A 21,806-nucleotide genomic window follows, 5' to 3' on the forward strand; every position below is an offset into this window, starting at 1 on the left:
TGTTGAGGTGGTGGTAGCTAGTGATGATGGTGACAGTGGTTTCTAACCGGCTGCAGGAAAATCTTCAACTACAAAAAAACAACACTGATGCTCGGCGACCAACGGCTCTTCTCTCGCGACACAAGTGACATCTAGTACGGTGAGTTTATAGTATTGAAGTTTTTAATGTCACGAGAAGTTGAAGCAAGATTGAGAACCTACAAGGTTACTGTCCCACGTGTAGTCTCACCCTTCAACGTCACCGTGGACCGTTTGGCCCAGATCAACCTCAACATTCCGGTCCGTGGGGGGGATGGTTAGGCCGACCCAGCCCGGTCCTGGCGGGTCCTCCTCTCCTCTACCCACTCGCTGACCAGATTAATCCTGGCGTTGTACTATGAAGATCTAAGTTGTTTTAATCAAATGTGGCCTTGCGAAGCCCTCTGAACGCAACCCAGTGGACATAAGACAGTATTTTTCAAAAGACATATTTTTCTGGTTGAAATTTGATCGGGACATCTAACCAGATCACAACCAGATAAACATATATTTTTCATGACGTCTTTCTGGCATCTTATTTTGGTTAATATGTGGGTTTTGGTTGAAATCTGATTATATAAATGATCTAAATGCTAGGGTGATTCAGTTTAGCACATTTGGCAAACAAACAATTGGCAGAGCGCACCAAAGCGGGTTAATAAGGTCTGGTTGTATATTGTACCCAGTCAACACACTGGGCTCAGGAATATTCCATTTGAGACTCTGTGGACTAATGCATTTTCTTGCATTTTTCGTTGGACTGCATTTTTTGGACATGGTTCATTTAGGAGATCCATTTGTACTATCAATGACTGTGAAGAAAACAGTGGATTCAATCTAGAAACGGCCTTGTTTTGGTTAGTTGTGTCGATGAAGAACAGAAGTAACCTGTATTGATCTGGCTGAATTCATCCACGTCAGAAGTAACCTGTATTGATCTGGCTGAATTCGTCCATGTCAGAAGTAACCTGTATTGATCTGGCTGAATTTGTCCACGTCAGAAGTAACCTGTATTGATCTGGCTGAATTTGTCCACGTCAGAAGTAACCTGTATTGATCTGGCTGAATTTGTCCACGTCAGAAGTAACCTGTATTGATCTGGCTGAATTTGTCCATGTCAGAGGTAACCTGTATTGATCTGGCTGAATTCAGTTACCTACACACACACACACTCTCTCTCCACTCTCTCTCTCTCTCTCTCTCTTTCCTCCCCTCTCTCTCTCTCACACACACACTCTCTCTCTCCACTCTCTCTCTCTCTTGCCTCCCCTCTCTCTCTCACACACACACACACTCTCTCTCCACTCTCTCTCTCTCTTGCCTCCCCTCTCTCTCTCACACACACACACACTCTCTCTCCACTCTCTCTCTCTCTCTCTCTTGCCTCCCCTCTCTCTCTCACACACACACACTCTCTCTCCACTCTCTCTCTCTCTTCCCTCCCCTCTCTCTCTCTCACACACACACACTCTCTCTCCACTCTCTCTCTCTCTTGCCTCCCCTCTCTCTTTCACACACACACACACTCTCTCTCCACTCTCTCTCTCTCTTCCCTCCCCTCTCTCTCTCTCACACACACACACTCTCTCTCCACTCTCTCTCTCTCTTGCCTCCTCTCTCTCTCTCTCTCTCTTTCTTGCCTCCCCTCTCTCTCACACTCACACACACACTCTCTCTCCACTCTCTCTCTCTCTTCCCTCCTCTCTCTCTCTCACACACACACACACTCTCTCTCCACTCTCTCTCTCTCTTGCCTCCCCTCTCTCTCTCTCACACACACACACTCTCTCTCCACTCTCTCTCTCTTGCCTCCTCTCTCTCTCTCACACACACACACTCTCTCTCCACTCTCTCTCTCTCCCTCTTGCCTCCTCTCTCTCTCTCTCTCTCTCTCTCTCTCTCTCTCTCTTTCACACACTCTCTCTCCCTCTCTCTCCGCCCTTGTCCCCTATCTCTCTCTCTCTCTCTCTCTCTCTCTCTCTCTCCCTCTCACACACACTCTCTCTCTCTCTACTTGATCTGAAGATTGAGTGGACTGACATGCAATAGTGTGTATATGGCTTAGTCAATCACTTGAGACTGTTTTCCTCCACTCCTTGTCCTCGACTAACCCCGTCTTTTCCCCAATGCTAAAGGCATCTAAAATTACATACTGGTAATAGACTAGTGTGAACCAAGACGTCTTTATATGGTAAAAAAACATAAAAACATAATGGCTTTGGATTAGTATTGGCATTTACAGTAAACTACTTATGATAATTTTAACTGAACTAGAATATCAAACCTCAAATATGAATGTTGTACAGTAATTGTCTTGAACACAAAGCATTCTGTATGTGACATGATGGTGATAAAGTCCTTGAGAAGAGAATCTATCTACTGTTAGTTATGTAGGAGTTTCCTGTGTGGACAAGCGAGCTCATCATAAATAGTCCTGGTAACCACTGGCAACCCCCTGAGCAGAGCTCACTTACCACCTAGCCTCTCCTAGCCTTAACAGTCACGACTCTCAGACGATCAAGTTAAATTAACTCAAAGTAAATCAACAAGACAACAACAAACGGAGCATTGGAAGACCTTCAAAGATCTGGGTTGAAGAAGTGGTTCTAACCCACCTGTGTGATGCGGGATATGTGGAGGGAGGGGATGGCCGTTTAAAGAAGACATGAGTGTGTGGGCGTATTGATCCACCCACCCACTCCAGACACACAGCAGCTTGTGTGGGTCTGGTTCATGAAAGTAGATTACTATACAGTACATTCCCATGCTCAGAGAGACATGGTGACTGTACATTCCCATGATCAAAGAGACACGGTGACAGTCTGAAGATAGACACGGGACAAAGCTAGCCACTAGACTAGGATGGCCCAACCTGTACAGTATCTGATAGACACAAAGCACCTGCTACGGGCCAGACTGTGTGAGTGCATGTTTTAGAGTGTTGGTGGGGGGGGGGGGCTATGTGCATGCTTGTATACATGGATGTCTGTGCGTGACCATGCGTGTGCCTGTACTGTATGTGTATACTTGTGTGTATCTCTGTCTGTGTGCCTGTACTGTAAGTGTGTGTGTGCCTTGGCGTGACAAGCATCTGTCTGCCCTGCCCTACAGCCTGGCTGCTTTTAATTAGGAGGTGCCAGAGCGCCCCAGGGCAGACAGAGGCTCTCCGCCTCTCCCTCCTCTACTCTCCACTCCTCTCTCCTCCCTCCTTTCCTCTCCCCTCCTCCCCCTCATCTCTCCTCTTCCTTCTTTCCTCTCTCCTCCTCTCCCTCCTCTCCTCTCCTCTCTTCTACACTCCCTCCCTCCTCCCTCCTCTCTCCTCTCCCTCCTCTCCTCCTGCCCCTCCCTCCCGCTTCTCCTCCTCTCCCTCTTATCCTCCTCCTTTCCTCTCCTCTCCTCTCTTCTACGCTCCCTCCCTCCCTCCTCTCCCTCCTCTCTCCTCCTGCCCCTCCCTCCCTCTTCTCCTCCTCTCCCTCCTCTCCTCCTCCCCCTCCTCTCCTCTCCTCTCCTCCCTGTCCCTCTTCCTTTCCCTCCTCTCCTCCCCCTCTCCCCCCCTCCCTCCTCTCCTCCCCCGCTCTCTCCTTCCCCTCCCATCTCTGCCCTCCATTCCTCAGCCTGGCCTCCCCCTCATTATCATCAGCAGAGCCAAGAGATGTCCTCACTCACCCCACAGACCCACACACTGAAAGCACACACGTGCACACACACCATAAACAAGCATTTGCACACACACACAAACACACACACACACACACACACACACACACACACACACACACACACACATACAACTGCGACCACCTGTGAAATAAGCCAGCCAAAGTATAGCTATCTCTCTGTCTGGCTGGTTATACTTATATATGGTTGTGAATAGATTGTTTATTACAGTACATCTCTCCATAATGTATGCACTGTATGCTCCTCCCCTCTGGTAAAAACCTCCCACCAGATTAGGATGTTTAGAAACAGACAAAACAAGAGGAATAGTTTCAGTATGTCAGCAGAAAAAAAGTTTTGAACCTCAACACACCCTGAATAGTGGGCTGCTTGGCGGTGAGCTGGTCTAATGACCTTGTTGTGTGTGTCTACTGTACTGTACTGTACTGCCTGTGAGCTGTCCTTGGAGATGGTTTTTAAGGAGGTCTGTCTGGCTGGTCTGGCAGGTGGGAGATGTGGGTCTATCTATAGTGGGCATAATAGCTGGCAGAGCTGAACTGTGGGGGTGCCTCCCCTGCCTCGGCCCATGTCTGCTTGCTGCTTCTTTCCCACAGCAACCTTGTCCTTCAAACAACAAGAGCCACATGGTGTGGAGTGGGGTGGGAGGGGGGGTTGTGGCAAGTGGGTGGGTTGGGTGGTGTGGGGGGAGATGGCTGGCCTCTGGGTTGGGTGGGGTGGTGGGGGGAAGATGGCTGTCCTCTGGGTTGGGTGGGGTGGTGGGGGGAGATGGCTGGTCTCTGGGTTGGGTGGGGTGGTGGGGGGAGATGGCTGGCCTCTGGGTTGGGTGGGGTGGTGGGGGGCAAGATGGCTGGCCTCTGGGTTGGGTGGGGTGGTGGGGGGAGATGGCTGGCCTCTGGGTTGGGTGGGGTGGTGGGGGGCAAGATGGCTGGCCTCTGGGTTGGGTGGTGGGGGGAGATGGCTGGCCTCTGGGTTGGGTGGGGTGGTGGGGGGGAGATACCATCCTGGTCTATTTCCTGTCTATTGATCAGAACAGCCTGTTAGCATGGTGGACCATCCTGGTCTATACCCTGTCTATTGATCACAACAGCCAGTTAGCATAGTGGACCATCCTGGTCTATACCCTGTCTATTGATCAGAACAGCCTGTTAGCATAGAGGACCATCCTGGTCTATACCCTGTCTATTGATCAGAACAGCCTGTTAGCATGGTGGACCATCCTGGTCTATACCCTGTCTATTGATCAGAACAGCCTGTTAGCATGGTGGACCATCCTGGTCTATACCCTGTCTATTGATCAGAACAGCATGGTGGACCATCCTGGTTTATACCCTGTCTATTGATCAGAACAGCCTGTTAGCATGGTGGACCATCCTGGTCTATACCCTGTCTATTGATCAGAACAGCATGGTGGACCATCCTGGTCTATACCCAGTCTATTGATTAGAACAGCCTGTTAGCATGGTGGACCATCCTGGACGGCTGACATTTGAGGGCAAGGTTTTAATCATCAAGGCTGTGATTTTACCTGTGCTTTTATTAATCAGTTCTGTTTTTATCCCCCCCACGAACAACTCTTTAAGCTCTGGACCGGATGCTTTTTTATTTCCTGTGTTTAACAAAGGGACTTTTTGACAGGCTTTCCATGTCTTAAAAATGTTTTGTAGGATTGTTTTATTGTTTTAAATAAACAACTTGTACCTTTTAAAAAAAAATAATTGTAATGTAATGCTGGTTTTTATGCACTTTATGCCGTTTTTATGTGTAAAAATGAATTAAAAATGTGAGCTGTTTTAAAGGAAAATGCATCAATAAAACTTTTACAAAAGAAAAATCTGTTCTTATCAGGATCCCATTTCCATTTCCGTAGGTCTCATTATGACAACATCAGTGGGTTTATAGCATGATAGAAACCACCTTTAAATATAGCATGTTTAACCTATACTGGAAATACAGTAAGTATATGCAAAAGTGAATGGAAAGGCAGGAAAACACAGACAGCTGCTGATTACAGAACAGTTTGCCTTGGGCCATGATGATTTAACATTGTCATGTTTGGAAATCATTCATACACACAGACACAGACACACACTAACACAGACCTTAGTTTTTGTATTAAATATCGCAATGCATACAATCACATTTACTGTATATCATTTTTATCTGCAGGAGTCCCACTCAATAACATCTATTCTATGTGTATGACATTTAGCGGGCCAGGAGGTAGAGATTGAGAATAGAGAGCTACACTATTCAAAAGGGGACTTCATTGTGTTTTCTACATAGTACATTTGCGCTTGGCTGAAACAAGTATAGCAAGAGTATAGGTGAGGACTCGCAGTCTTTCGCTCAGACAATAATGTACTGTACATCATGAGCCATTCGTAGATATGGCTAAAGAGAGCATGTCAAACCTTTACAGCAGTCATGACAAATGATAAGGAGGATTTTAGGTTAGGATAAACATCCCACTGGGTACTGACCTCAGTTCAATGTCTAGTTTTGATTAAAACATTTTTGAGTTAACGTGAATTCAATGTGAAATCAACAAAAAAATGTAGGCTTCCATGTTGATTCAACGTCGTCACAGATTTTATTTGATCAATGGGATGATTCTTAATGACTTATTGTCTTTACAAATCGTGTACAGTAATGCCATTCTGTAATTTGTTACGACGGTTCGTAGGAAGTGATTTTAAAAGTCAAAGTGGGGCCTGTTATTTCCCCCAGATTTGCGTCTCTCGTATAAGTAAAAAAATCATCATAATTTGTTTGAAACCTGCATTACATGCAGAATATCAATTGAGCTATGGATCAAACATGTCTTCTACATATTCTTATCAGACTACCAGTATCTTAAGGAAGAGAAAGAGGACTCTAAGTATGGGGGCATTTGGAAGGGGAGTGGATGAATGTGTGGTTGTATGTATGTGAGTGAGCAAAGGGAGACAGAACCGAGCTGTAGGAGAGGAAGGAAACTGCTGGGGTCAAAGGTCAGGGGTCAAGAGTTAGGGGTCATCACTGGGTGAGGGCCTGAAGGATGTCCTTGACCGGCATCGTGCCAATCACCATTTTCTCACAGTTGACCGTCAGCTGGGCGGCCCTTGTACTGGTCAGTGTGGTCACCAAAGAGGACCAAAGACGACCAAAGAGGCTGCCACTGGTCACCGTCTTCCCAGCGAACCTGTGAATCGGAAACGGGGGAGGAGGAACAGGAGGGCTAAGTTCAAAGATCAAAGTGTTACTGAGTAGGACCCTACCTCCCCTCTGGTCTCCTCTCCTGAAGGACAGTGTTACTGAGTAGGACCCTACCTCCCCTCTGGTCTCCTGAAGGACAGTGTTACTGAGTAGGACCCTACCTCCCCTCTGGTCTCCTCTCCTGAAGGACCGTGTTACTGAGAGGACCCTACCTCCCCTCTGGTCTCCTCTCCTGAAGGACAGTGTTACTGAGTAGGACCCTACCTCCCCTCTGGTCTCCTCTCCTGAAGGACAGTGTTACTGAGTAGGACCCTACCTCCCCTCTGGTCTCCTGAAGGACAGTGTTACTGAGTAGGACCCTACCTCTCCTCTGGTCTCCTGAAGGACAGTGTTACTGAGTAGGACCCTACCTCCCCTCTGGTCTCCTCTCCTGAAGGACAGTGTCACTGAGTAGGACCCTACCTCTCCTCTGGTCTCCTCTCCTGAAGGACAGTGTTACTGAATAGGACCCTACCTCCCCTCTGGTCTCCTCTCCTGAAGGACAGTGTTACTGAGTAGGACCCTACCTCCCCTCTGGTCTCCTCTCCTGAAGGACAGTGTTACTGAGTAGGACCCTACCTCTCCTCTGGTCTCCTGAAGGACAGTGTTACTGAGTAGGACCCTGCCTCTCCTCTGGTCTCCTCTCCTGAAGGACAGTGTTACTGAATAGGACCCTACCTCCCCTCTGCTCTCCTCTCCTGAAGGACAGTGTTACTGAGTAGGACCCTACCTCCCCTCTGGTCTCCTCTCCTGAAGGACAGTGTTACTGAGTAGGACCATACCTCCCCTCTGGTCTCCTCTCCTGAAGGACAGTGTTACTGAGTAGGACCCTACCTCCCCTCTGGTCTCCTCGCCTGAAGGACAGTGTTACTGAGTAGGACCCTACCTCCCCTCTGGTCTCCTCTCCTGAAGGACAGTGTTACTGAGTAGGACCCTACCTCCCCTCTGGTCTCCTTTCCTGAAGGACAGTGTTAGTGAGTAGGACCCTACCTCTCCTGTGGTCTCCTGAAGGACAGTGTTAATGAGTAGGACCCTACCTCTCCTCTGGTCTCCTCTCCTGAAGTACAGTGTTACTGAGTAGGACACAACCTCCCCTCTGGTCTCCTCTCCTGAAGGACAGTGTTACTGAGTAGGACCCTACCTCCCCTCTGGTCTCCTCTCCTGAAGGACAGTGTTACTGAGTAGGACCCTACCTCTCCTCTGGTCTCCTCTCCTGAAGGACAGTGTTACTGAGTAGGACCCTACCTCTCCTCTGGTCTCCTCTCCTGAAGGACAGTGTTACTGAATAGGACCATACCTCCCCTCTGCTCTCCTCTCCTGAAGGACAGTGTTACTGAGTAGGACCCTACCTCCCCTCTGGTCTCCTCTCCTGAAGGACAGTGTTACTGAGTAGGACCATACCTCCCCTCTGGTCTCCTCTCCTGAAGGACAGTGTTACTGAGTAGGACCCTACCTCCCCTCTGGTCTCCTCGCCTGAAGGACAGTGTTACTGAGTAGGACCCTACCTCCCCTCTGGTCTCCTCTCCTGAAGGACAGTGTTACTGAGTAGGACCCTACCTCCCCTCTGGTCTCCTTTCCTGAAGGACAGTGTTAGTGAGTAGGACCCTACCTCTCCTGTGGTCTCCTGAAGGACAGTGTTAATGAGTAGGACCCTACCTCTCCTCTGGTCTCCTCTCCTGAAGTACAGTGTTACTGAGTAGGACACAACCTCCCCTCTGGTCTCCTCTCCTGAAGGACAGTGTTACTGAGTAGGACCCTACCTCCCCTCTGGTCTCCTCTCCTGAAGGACAGTGTTACTGAGTAGGACCCTACCTCTCCTCTGGTCTCCTCTCCTGAAGGACAGTGTTACTGGGTAGGACCCTACCTCCCCTCTGGTCTCCTCTCCTGAAGGACAGTGTTACTGAGTAGGACCCTACCTCCCCTCTGGTCTCCTCTCCTGAAGGACAATGTTACTGAGTAGGACCATACCTCCCCTCTGGTCTCCTCTCCTGAAGGACAGTGTTACTGAATAGGACCCTACCTCCCCTCTGGTCTCCTCGCCTGAAGGACAGTGTTACTGAGTAGGACCCTACCTCCCCTCTGGTCTCCTCTCCTGAAGGACAGTGTTACTGAGTAGGACCCTACCTCCCCTCTGGTCTCCTTTCCTGAAGGACAGTGTTAGTGAGTAGGACCCTACCTCTCCTGTGGTCTCCTGAAGGACAGTGTTAATGAGTAGGACCCTACCTCTCCTCTGGTCTCCTCTCCTGAAGTACAGTGTTACTGAGTAGGACACAACCTCCCCTCTGGTCTCCTCTCCTGAAGGACAGTGTTACTGAGTAGGACCCTACCTCCCCTCTGGTCTCCTCTCCTGAAGGACAGTGTTACTGAGTAGGACCCTACCTCTCCTCTGGTCTCCTCTCCTGAAGGACAGTGTTACTGAGTAGGAACCTACCTCCCCTCTGGTCTCCTCTCCTGAAGGACAGTGTTACTGAGTAGGACCCTACCTGCCCTCTGGTCTCCTCTCCTGAAGGACAGTGTTACTGAGAACATGCAATGTACAACAAACAGACAATACTGCACATACATAAAGATTAGGCTTATTCCCCGTGTAGTCTAGATATGAAACGTTAAAATAACAGGCCTAGGTAATTATTTATGAATGGAAAATGTTAAATTGAAAGAACATATTGAACATGTCTGTAGCTAGCAGTTGCACCGTGGACAAAAGCTAAAGATGCTAAAGGTTCATTTTACAAAGGACATGGTCGTTGAACGACTGCGAGGTTTATTTTATAGACAGCGCTCGACTATTCACACAAAAAGTCTACTTACCAGAGAAAACGCCATATTGTTAGACAGGAACCCTGCGGGGATGTGTCAAATATTTGTCTGTCTGCCTCGAAACACTACTTGAACACTACTTTCTAGGCTCAGGTGTCATGATTAGGAAAATGTGCGTCAACTTATCTGTTAACGGCATGCTGGGTAATTCATTTGAAATGGCTGAAGCGGCACCACTGAACTAGAGATGCACAGACCTACAAATCAAATTTTAACTCATTAAAATGGGGTACATCATGTTTCAGTACTATAACTTCAGTATTACTCGGAAAACGGATTTTGAGGCACTTATTGAACTATTTAAAGTTCAGCACGCGGAGCGAAATCACACTGTCTGCTCATGGGTCAGTTGCTTCCAGACATGACGTCATATCATATCTAAATTGGCTACATTGTACTTCACAAACAGGAAGTCGATGACAAATATCCACATCAAAGACTATCAAGTTAGGTTTTCCATCTCTTCGGTCCACATACAAAAAGGCTATAGACATTGACACATTTCATCCGTTTTTTTTCAATATTTTCATTTGAATAATAAAGCTTAAACACCACATTATTTCATAACCACACAGAAGATATGGTAGACCATAATCATGTCATCAGAAAGAGAAAGCGAGTGTGGTTCCTTAGGATCCCATTTCCATTTCCGTAGGTCTCATTATGACAACATCAGTGGGTTTATAGCATGATAGAAACCACCTTTAAATATAGCATGTTTAACCTATACTGGAAATACAGTAAGTATATGCAAAAGTGAATGGAAAGGCAGGAAAACACAGACAGCTGCTGATTACAGAACAGTTTGCCTTGGGCCATGATGATTTAACATTGTCATGTTTGGAAATCATTCATACACACAGACACAGACACACACTAACACAGACCTTAGTTTTTGTATTAAATATCGCAATGCATACAATCACATTTACTGTATATCATTTTCATCTGCAGGAGTCCCACTCAATAACATCTATTCTATGTGTATGACATTTAGCGGGCCAGGCGGTAGAGATTGAGAATAGAGAGCTACATTTGCGCTTGGCTGAAACAAGTATAGCAAGAGTATAGGTGAGGACTCGCAGTCTTTCGCTCAGACAATAATGTACTGTACATCATGAGCCATTCGTAGATATGGCTAAAGAGAGCATGTCAAACCTTTACAGCAGTCATGACAAATGATAAGGAGGATTTTATTAAAACATTTTTGAGTTAACGTGAATTCAATGTGAAATCAACAAAAAAATGTAGGTTAAAAGTTGGGTAAAAAAAAGACAAAATTCCCTTACATTGATTACTTCCATGTTGATTCAACGTCGTCACAGATTTTATTTGATCAATGGGACGATTCTTAATGACTTATTGTCTTTACAAATCGTGTACAGTAATGCCATTCTGTAATTTGTTACGACGGTTCGTAGGAAGTGATTTTAAAAGTCAAAGTGGGGCCTATTATTTCCCCCAGATTTGCGTCTCTCGTATAAGTAAAAAAATCATCATAATTTCTTTGAAACCTGCATTACATGCAGAATATCAATTGAGCTATGGATCAAACATGTCTTCTACATATTCTTATCAGACTACCAGTATCTTAAGGAAGAGAAAGAGGACTCTAAGTATGGGGGCATTTGGAAGGGGAGTGGATGAATGTGTGGTTGTATGTATGTGAGTGAGCAAAGGGAGACAGAACCGAGCTGTAGGAGAGGAAGGAAATTGCTGGGGTCAAAGGTCAGGGGTCAAGAGTTAGGGGTCATCACTGGGTGAGGGCCTGAAGGATGTCCTTGACCGGCATCGTGCCAATCACCATTTTCTCACAGTTGACCGTCAGCTGGGCGGCCCCGTCCTCTTTGGTGACCACACTGACCAGTACAAGGCTGCCACTGGTCACCGTCTTCCCAGCGAACCTGTGAATCGGAAACGGGGGAGGAGGAACAGGAGGGCTAAGTTCAAAGATCAAAGTGTTACTGAGTAGGACCCTACCTCCCCTCTGGTCTCCTCTCCTGAAGGACAGTGTTACTGAGTAGGACCCTACCTCCCCTCTGGTCTCCTCTCCTGAAGGACAGTGTTACTGAGTAGGACCCTACCTCCCCTCTGGTCTCCTGAAGGACAGTGTTACTGAGTAGGACCCTACCTCCCCTCTGGTCTCCTCTCCTGAAGGACAGTGTTACTGAGTAGGACCCTACCTCTCCTCTGGTCTCCTGAAGGACAGTGTTACTGAGTAGGACCCTACCTCTCCTCTGGTCTCCTCTCCTGAAGGACAGTGTTACTGAGTAGGACCCTACCTCTCCTCTCCTGAAGGACAGTGTTACTGAGTAGGACCCTACCTCTCCTCTGGTCTCCTCTCCTGAAGGACAGTGTTACTGAGTAGGACCCTACCTCTCCTCTGGTCTCCTCTCCTGAAGGACAGTGTTACTGAGTAGGACCCTACCTCCCCTCTGGTCTCCTCTCCTGAAGGACAGTGTTACTGAGTAGGACCCTACCTCCCCTCTCGTCTCCTCTCCTGAAGGACAGTGTTACTGAGAACATGCAATGTACAACAAACAGACAATACTGCACATACATAAAGATTAGGCTTATTCCCCGTGTAGTCTAGATATGAAACGTTAAAATAACAGGCCTAGGTAATTATTTATGAATGGAAAATGTTAAATTGAAAGAACATATTGAACATGTCTGTAGCTGGCATTTGCAACGTGGACAAAAGCTAAAGATGCTAAAGGTTCATTTTACAAAGGACATGGTCGTTGAACGACTGCGAGGTTTATTTTATAGACAGCGCTCGACTATTCACACAAAAAGTCTACTTACCAGAGAAAAGGCCATATTGTTAGACAGGAACCCTGCGGGGATGTGTCAAATATTTGTCTGTCTGCCTCGAAACACTACTTGAACACTACTTTCAAGACTCAGGTGTCATGATTAGGAAAATGTGCGTCAACTTATCTGTTAACGGCATGCTGGGTAATTCATTTGAAATGGCTGAAGCGGCACCACTGAACTAGAGATGCACAGACCTACAAATCAAATTTTAACTCATTAAAATGGGGTACATCATGTTTCAGTACTATAACTTCAGTATTACTCTGAAAACGGATTTTGAGGCACATATTGAACTATTTAAAGTTCAGCACGCGGAGCGAAATCACACTGTCTGCTCATGGGTCAGTTGCTTCCAGACATGACGTCATATCATATCTAAATTGGCTACATTGTACTTCACAAACAGGAAGTTGATGACAAATATCCACATCAAAGACTATCAAGTTAGGTTTTCCATCTCTTCGGTCCACATACAAAAAGGCTATAGACATTGACACATTTCATCCGTTTTTTTTCAATATTTTCATTTGAATAATAAAGCTTAAACACCACATTATTTCATAACCACACAGAAGATATGGTAGACCATAATCATGACATCAGAAAGAGAAAGCGAGTGTGGTTCCTTAGGATCCCATTTCCATTTCCGTAGGTCTCATTATGACAACATCAGTGGGTTTATAGCATGATAGAAACCACCTTTAAATATAGCATGTTTAACCTATACTGGAAATACAGTAAGTATATGCAAAAGTGAATGGAAAGGCAGGAAAACACAGACAGCTGCTGATTACAGAACAGTTTGCCTTGGGCCATGATGATTTAACATTGTCATGTTTGGAAATCATTCATACACACAGACACAGACACACACTAACACAGACCTTAGTTTTTGTATTAAATATCGCAATGCATACAATCACATTTACTGTATATCATTTTTATCTGCAGGAGTCCCACTCAATAACATCTATTCTATGTGTATGACATTTAGCGGGCCAGGCGGTAGAGATTGAGAATAGAGAGCTACATTTGCGCTTGGCTGAAACAAGTATAGCAAGAGTATAGGTGAGGACTCGCAGTCTTTCGCTCAGACAATAATGTACTGTACATCATGAGCCATTCGTAGATATGGCTAAAGAGAGCATGTCAAACCTTTACAGCTGCATGTAGGGTCTGAAAGGGGAAGAAGTTTTAATATCCATTCACCCGCTAACTTGGCTTGAAGTCATTATTCTTGTTCCCTGTTGGTTTCCTACATTCCTCATAGCATTCCCTGTTGCTCAGTTGGTAGAGCATGGTGTTTGCAACACCAGGGTTGTGGGTTCGATTCCCACGGGGGGCCAGCACAGAAAAAAAATGTATGATATGTATGAAATTGTATGAAATGTATGCATTCACTACTGTAAGTCGCTCTGGATAAGAGCGTCTGCTAAATGACTAAAATGTAAAAATGTAAATGTAATACATTGTCCATTGCTTCCAATTCTTTATCAATACAAACGTTTGAAGAGAGCGCTAATTTTCACGACATCTCTGACGCACCACCCAATGCCTCCAAAATGACCTTGTTTGGCCCTAATGAGAGGGAGAGAAGAAAGGATGAAACTTGATTTAACACAGGGTACAAAGCAACCCTAGCTAACTACCCATTCAAGTATGCCGACGAGCAGGCGAAAAGGTAACAAAGCCGAACTCACAGATCCTGTCCATTTAATGTCATCCTTCTAACCCTTTAGTGACACATGTATTGATTCAACATCCCTGATGAAGGAGGCTGATCAGGATCAGGCCTCAGGCCATGACATGGAGTGATGGATCCTGCTGACAGACAGAAACAGACAAGCACACACACTAAATCTCAATCCCATCCTGCAAGAGGGTTTGTGGGGGGATTATTCAATCCCCGGCCCGTCTCCATTACTCATCTTTATCACTGGGGGGGGGGGGGGGGGGGGTGCTCCAGGGTCAGGCCTGTCAACAGGACTCTGCATCATTCTGCCTCGGCCACTCAGTCTCCTCTAACAGACTCCTGATTAAAGGAAGAATGTTTCTGTCAGATGATGTGTCCCTGAAATCCCTGCTCATCACAATGATCTGGCTATTATAATGATTATAAAAATAAAGATTGCAACGTGATAGTGATCACTTCACCGATTATGATATAATCACTGGCTTTGTAATCGCTTAAACGGGTCGGTCTAAACCCATTTCCTTAATTTGTTTTAAGAATGACCTTTCAGTACTCTTTGGTTACATTGTGCAAATCTCTGCTGTGTGTTTGCTTTAAGAGGATTCACTCTCATTCTGTCATGTGGATCTTCAGAATTGATAGGAAACTTAATTGTAATGTATGAAGTGTTAACAGTGCAATCACACCATTACTTTTGTATTCCAGTCACCAAGAGGACAGGTGGGCTGAAGATCACTTTGACAGAGATAAAAGACAAGCTGACTGGGACTTCAGTAAAGACAGTTTCTTCTGTGATGTCCCAGGTACAAACTCATCACGCTTCTCCTGTTTCAAGTGTTTGTCTAGTAAGTGTTTGACTGACTGAATGTTTGACTGCGATGAAATGCTAACCGGATGCTCTTAATGTATGTGCAGGTGACAGATACTCCAGATTAGTATTCACATCTGCAGAGGGGAAGAACCTTTGGAATATACAAGCAATTAAATCCATGTGCAATTTGGACAATACACGTGTAAGTGGAACAGCACTGTTGATGATGTGCCTCAGCATTTGCTCATGTCAAATTGTGCCATGTTAATGATTTTTAAATGCCTGAACTAAGCCCCATCATATTAGAAATTGTATGTTGGGAGTCTATGCTGCCTCAGGCTGGAACTAACCCAACTTCCTGATATATTGGCCTTGTCTCCTGTTATGGTCTCCTTGGGTCAATAGTTATGTTCTAGTAGTACTCTGTTCTTATATCTTGTTGTGTTGTCCCCAGGTGCGCTCCCACCCCCAGTACTGGAGCCTGTGCCAGCGCACCACCGACGCCTCCTGCTGCCCCAGCTGGACCCTGGGCAACTACGTGGCCATCCTCACCAACAAGTCCTCCTGCCAGAAGATCACAGAGCGCGACGTGTCACACACCCTCAAGATCCTGCGCTCCTGCGCCAAATACTACCACAACGGAACGCTGGGCCCTGACTGCTGGGACATGACCACGCGCCGGAAGGACCAGTCCAAGTGCACCAACATCCCCCGCAAGTGCACCAAGTACAACGCCGTTTACCAGATCTTCCACTTCCTGGTGGACAAAGACTTCATGAGCCCAAAGAACACCGACTACCTTATTCCTGTCCTGAAACACGGAATGCTGTTCTCCCCCACAGAGAAAGGGGAGACCATGATGAACATTTACCTGGACAACTTTGAGAACTGGAACTGCTCGGACGGTGTCACCACCATCACGGGGATTGAGTTCGGTATCAAACATAACCTGTTCCAGGACTACCTACTGACGGATACCGTGTATCCGGCCATAGCCATAGTGATTGTGCTGTTTGTCATGTGTGTGTGTACACCCGCTCTGTGTTCATTACCCTGATGACCATGATCGCCATCATCAGCTCCCTGATTGTGTCCTACGTCTTGTACCGCATGGTGTTCCATTTTGAATTCTTCCCCTTCATGAACCTCACGGCCCTCATCATCCTGGTGGGCATCGGGGCAGACGACGCCTTTGTCCTCTGTGACGTGTGGAACTACACCAAGTTCGACAAGCCCAACGCTGAGCTGTCGGAGACGGTGAGCATCACTCTGCAGCACGCCGCCCTCTCCATGTTCGTCACCAGCTTTACCACGGCTGCCGCCTTCTATGCCAACTACGTTAGCAACATCACCGCAATCTATTGTTTTGGCATTTACGCCGGCACGGCCATCTTGGTTAACTACATACTGATGGTGACCTGGCTGCCGGTCGTGGTGGTGCTCCATGAGCGTTACCTGCCCAACATCTTCACCTGCTCTCAACCTCCCCCACAGCAGAGTGGGTTCTGCACTCTCTGGGCCAACCTGTGCCAGAAGGCCAGCAAGTGCCTGTTCACCGTCTCCGAGGCCTCCCGAATCTTCTTTGAGAAGGTGCTGCCCTGCATCGTGATCAAGTTGCGCTACCTCTGGCTCTTCTGGTTCCTGGCCTTCACAGTGGGAGGGGCGTATGTGGTGTGTGTCAACCCCAAGATGAAGCTGCCTTCCCTGGAGCTCTCAGAGTTCAAAGTGTTCCGCTCCTCCCACCCCTTTGAGCGCTATGACGCAGAGTACAAGAAACTGTTCATGTTTGAGAGAGTCCACCATGGGGAGGACTTGCACATGCCCATCACCATCATCTGGGGGGTCACCCCTGTGGACAATGGGGACCCCCTCAACCCTAAGAACAAAGGCAAGCTTATGCTGGACAACACCTTCAACATCGCCAGCCCAGCCTCCCAGCTGTGGATCCTCAACTTCTGCCAGAGGCTAAGGAACCAGAGCTTTGTGTTCCAGTCGGAGGAGCAGGACTTCACCAGCTGCTTCATTGAGACCTTTAAGCAGTGGATGGAGAACCGGGACTGTGAAGAGGCCTCGGTCTACCCTTGCTGCAGCCAGTCAACATTCCCCTACAAGCAGGAAATCTTTGAGCTGCGCATCAAGAGGGCCATCATGGAGCTGGACCGCAGCACCAGCTTCCACCTGGACAGTAAGACCCCCGGGCCTCGCTTCGACATCAACGACACCATCCGGGCCATCGTCCTGGAGTTCCAGAGCACCTACCTGTTCACACTGGCCTACGAGAAGATGCACCAGTTCTACCATGAGGTGGACACCTGGATCCAGGAGGAGCTGAAGAACGCCCCGGCCGGGCTGAATTACGGCTGGTTCGTCAGCAACCTGGAGTTCTACGACCTGCAGGACAGCCTATCGGATGGCACTCTTATCGCCATGGCATTGTCCGTGGTTGCCTTCGTGGTCATGCTCCTCACCAACTGGAACATCATCATCAGCCTCTACGCCATCCTCTCCATCGCGGGCACCATCTTCGTCACGGTGGGCTCGCTGGTTCTATTGGGCTGGGAGCTCAACGTGCTGGAGTCAGTCACCATCTCAGTGGCGGTGGGTCTGTCGGTGGACTTCGCCGTGCACTACGGAGTTGCTTATCGCCTCGCCCCTAACCCCGACCGTGAGGGGAAAGTCGTCTTCTCCCTCGGCCGGATGGGTTCCGCTATTGCCATGGCGGCGCTCACCACGTTTGTCGCCGGGGCGATGATGATGCCGTCCACGGTGCTGGCCTACACCCAGCTGGGCACATTCATGATGCTCATCATGTGCATCAGTTGGGCCTTCGCCACCTTCTTCTTCCAGTGCATGTGCCGTTGCCTGGGCCCCCAGGGCACCTGTGGACAGATCCCCCTGCCCAAGAGGTTTCAGTGCCAGGCTTTCAAAGAGGGCACCACCAACGTCCCCTCGCCCCAGGGCAAGCATGGCACCAAGTACCAACTGGACAGTCGAGGAGGGGAGGTGGAGCATGAGCATTACGAGTTGGAACTATTAGCTTCAAACCCTAGGAATGAGGAGAAACCTGCAGAGGAACAGGGGGCGTGCACCCAGCTCTATAATGGAATAGCCCCCCACTCTGCCCTCTGCACACACATCCCCTTTAAGAGCAAGGCAGAGCCCGGCAGAGAGCCCTGCTCTGAAAAGGGACTGGGCACACTGGTTACCAAACCCAGATCCAAATGCCAGTACTCTCATAACACAACCTGCACATGTGGGGACCCCCCTCCTCCTCAGCAGTCTATGGGTATGCAGTGGACCTCCCACCCATGCACCCAAACAACCCAGGACTCCCCATGCCCCACTCCTCAGTTCCCCCTCACAGGCAGCCATGCCAACAAAGGCCAGAACTTCCTTTCCACTCTGGACGCCGTCTACAAACCCATAGATTGCCGTATGAACTATGTACACTGTCCCCCAGCCCACTTCCACCACTGCACCCCGGGCAGGATGCCCAGACAGGGCCCTCACAGCTGCCACCTCAGAAGCTACTGTGTTCACACTGTCCACGTCCTGGGTGGCCTCCCCAGGGACCAGAGCTCTGCCCCAGACCCATCTGGGCTGGAGGAGTCACACCGGACTGGAGGGTCCTCTGGCCCTGGTGACAGTCCTAACACCCCAGCTCAGACTCAGACTCAATGTCCTCCTGCCTCCCCTCTGGGCTGCACGTTAGCCCACACACACCAAGGCTGCTGCAGGACCAACCATGGAACAGTAAACGCTCCAAGCGTGGATAATCATGTGTCCACCGCAATGCAAAAGGGCGCTTGGGTTGCCCAGCAACCAGGAGAAGCTTGAAACTAGTACTACTCCCATCACACAGGAACAAAGTGTTGAAAAGTGCAAACAGAACCCCAAAAAGGAGAGGGCATCCTCAGCCTCTCCTAAGAAACTCTACTGTTTTAACAGAACTTTGAAGGTAAAGTGCAATTCTGTCGAGTTTAATGTGCCAAAAGCTGAAGCCAATGTGCCTGCTCTTGCAATAAATTCAAAACCCTTATCTGAAAGTTTATGTTGACAGCAAATAAACTTATAAGATAATTCTGAAAGACTATATCTAAAGAGTAAACATTTGTCATATCAAGCTATAATGTGCAGTGTTCCTGTGCAATTAAAGTACTTGGTATATTTCATAGACCAAGTGCCTCATGTCTTTCATCTAAAAGTATGGTCCTATATGTTCTGTGATTACTGTATCTACTGTGCAGATAAAATTGGTTTGATCAGTCAGATGTACTGTTTTTGAGTACACAGTAAATATGTGGTGTGTTTATGGAGCTCTAACATGTCTAAGGAAAGGTGAACCATTTACTTTAGTCTCTAAGAACCACAGGCCTTCTTAGTTAGACGTCTGTTTCACGTTGCCGCATGCCTCTCGGTCCAATATGAAAGATGTACTGTATGATTATAAAGTCATTTTAACCCGATTGTCTGTTTTTTCCCACTGCTCCTATAGTATGAAATGAAAGCATCTCAAGGTTTTGTTCAAAGGGCATGGTTTGGAATAACAAATGGTACACCTGTTTCATTGTCTCACTCCCGCTGGCGCCTTGAGAAGATTTGCTCTGTCTGTCCTGAGGCCACAGTGCTATGCTGGGCTCTCATACATCACACAGACATTTGATTTCTCCCCACTCCCCAAGAGCCTGCATCACATTCCAAGCTGGTCATACACTGTAAGTCTATGAGAAATGCTGACGTCCTACAGCAGGGATCCTCAACTAGATAAAAAAGAAAATATTGAGGGGGACCGGAACATAATTACAAATTATTTGTAGACTGCAAATTGACTGCAAGAAGCCCAAACAGATATATATTTGAAAAAACACAATAATTTGAAACCTTGCTTACATTTGGATATAATCACATCTCTATTATGCGTGGGAATACTTGGGAACAGATTTCCTAAAATAAAATCACTTGGAGCTGATTTTCTGGTGTGGGCGGGGGGATAAAACTATCCGCATGCCAAATTCCCAGTTGGGGAAGCCTGTTATAGACCATCCACACCCCTCATCCACAGTGTCATTTTCTAACAGTGACCAAGGACGTATGTGAAAAGGGCATGAATATCAAAGATAAACTCTGAAACTCAACAATAGTATAACACATATGGGTCCTATCATTTCATTTTGTAACATATCAATTACATGCTATTTTATTACCTTTCTCAGAATCTTTGGCTGCCCTTTGTTAACTCCATCCAATAAAAAGTATCCTATTCATTTACAAATTCCATTCATTCACGAATCCTGTGTTTTATTTGCTCTTCTGGCTCCTGCCATCCATCCCCCCTTCTAACAGGTTTCCCTGGTGGTCCAAGATCCTGGCCAAACCTTCTGCTACAGAGCAAACATATACATTAGACCGGGCTCTGCAGGCCGTATGACTCACTACAGCACAGCATACAGATTTATAATTACACTTTCAGTCTTGAATTAGTGTCAGATGCGCAGCTCTGAACTTGTATCATAGGCTACCAGACGCCTGTAATTATCTGTGAGAGAGACACCAAGCTGGCACTGTAGTCCATCTCCCCTTAGTCTCTGACACCATCACCCCCTCAAAAACAAAGATCAGCAGCAACTCTTGACTTTGATCAGGGGTACAATAAAACTATGACATATTGTGAGCGAGGAGAAATTCCTCTAGTGACTGCTAAGTCCTCTCTAATTACTCCCTCACTCCCTCTCTCTTGCACACTCTCAGGCAAGGGTCATACAGGAACTAGGCACGGACATTTCTTAGCTCTAGTTCCAGCTAATACATATCCCTATCCCTGTTCAGCCTTGCCAATTACTGAGGGATGCAGATGGGATTTTAGGTCACTCATAGGTGTGACTGTTCAAACCTCTCACCTCGCGCTACCTGGAAGCTTTTCAAAATGACATGTCTCCTGTGTAAGCTTGCCCTTGTTTAACTAGCCCCAATGTTTTTGCCGCCCTGACCCCTGCCCTGAGGAATGGCACAGATACATCAGTACGTGCCTTTGACTGGGGAGGAGTGGCTAGCCACTTCACTGCAAGGAGATGACTACAAGAAAGATACTTTTGTATAAATAGTGTATGTGGACACCCCTTCAAATTAGTAGATTAGGCTATTTCAGCCCCCCCTTGTTGCTGACAGGTGTATAAAATCAAGTACATGAAATGGGTTTCCATGACCGAGCAGCCGCACACAAGCCTAAGATCACCATGTGCAATACCAAGCGTCGGCTGGAGTGGTGTAAAGCTCGCTGCCATTGAACTCTGGAGCATTAGAAACCCGTTCTCTGGATTAATGAATCATGCTTCACTATCTGGCAGTCCAATGGACTAATCTGTGTTTGGCAGATGCCAAGAGAACGCTACCAGCCCCAATGCATAGTGCCAACTACGAAGTTTGGTGGAGGAGGAATAATGGTCTAGGGCTGTTTTTCATGGTTTGGGCTAGGCCCCTTAGTTCCAGAGAAATCTTAACGCTACAGCATACAATTACATTCTAGACAATTCTGTGCTTCCAACTTTGTGGCAACAGTTTGGGGAAGGCCCTTTCCATTTTCAGCATGACAATGTCCTTGTGCACAAAGCAAGGTCCATACAGAAATGGTTTGTAGAGATCGGTATGGAAGAACTTGACTGGCATGCACAGAACCCTGACCTCAACCCCATTGAAACCGTCGGGATGAATTGGAACGCCGACCGTGAACCAAGC

General features: G+C 47.3%; 1 pseudogene; it reads left to right on the forward strand.

Moving 5' to 3' along the window:
* The first annotated feature begins 14,189 nt into the window (after positions 1-14,189).
* Positions 14,190-18,911, forward strand: LOC115151388 (protein dispatched homolog 1-like; annotated as a pseudogene).
* The last annotated feature ends 2,895 nt before the right edge of the window (positions 18,912-21,806 follow it).

This window comes from Salmo trutta, chromosome 17 (assembly GCF_901001165.1).
Source record: "Salmo trutta chromosome 17, fSalTru1.1, whole genome shotgun sequence".
NCBI lineage: Eukaryota > Metazoa > Chordata > Actinopteri > Salmoniformes > Salmonidae > Salmo > Salmo trutta.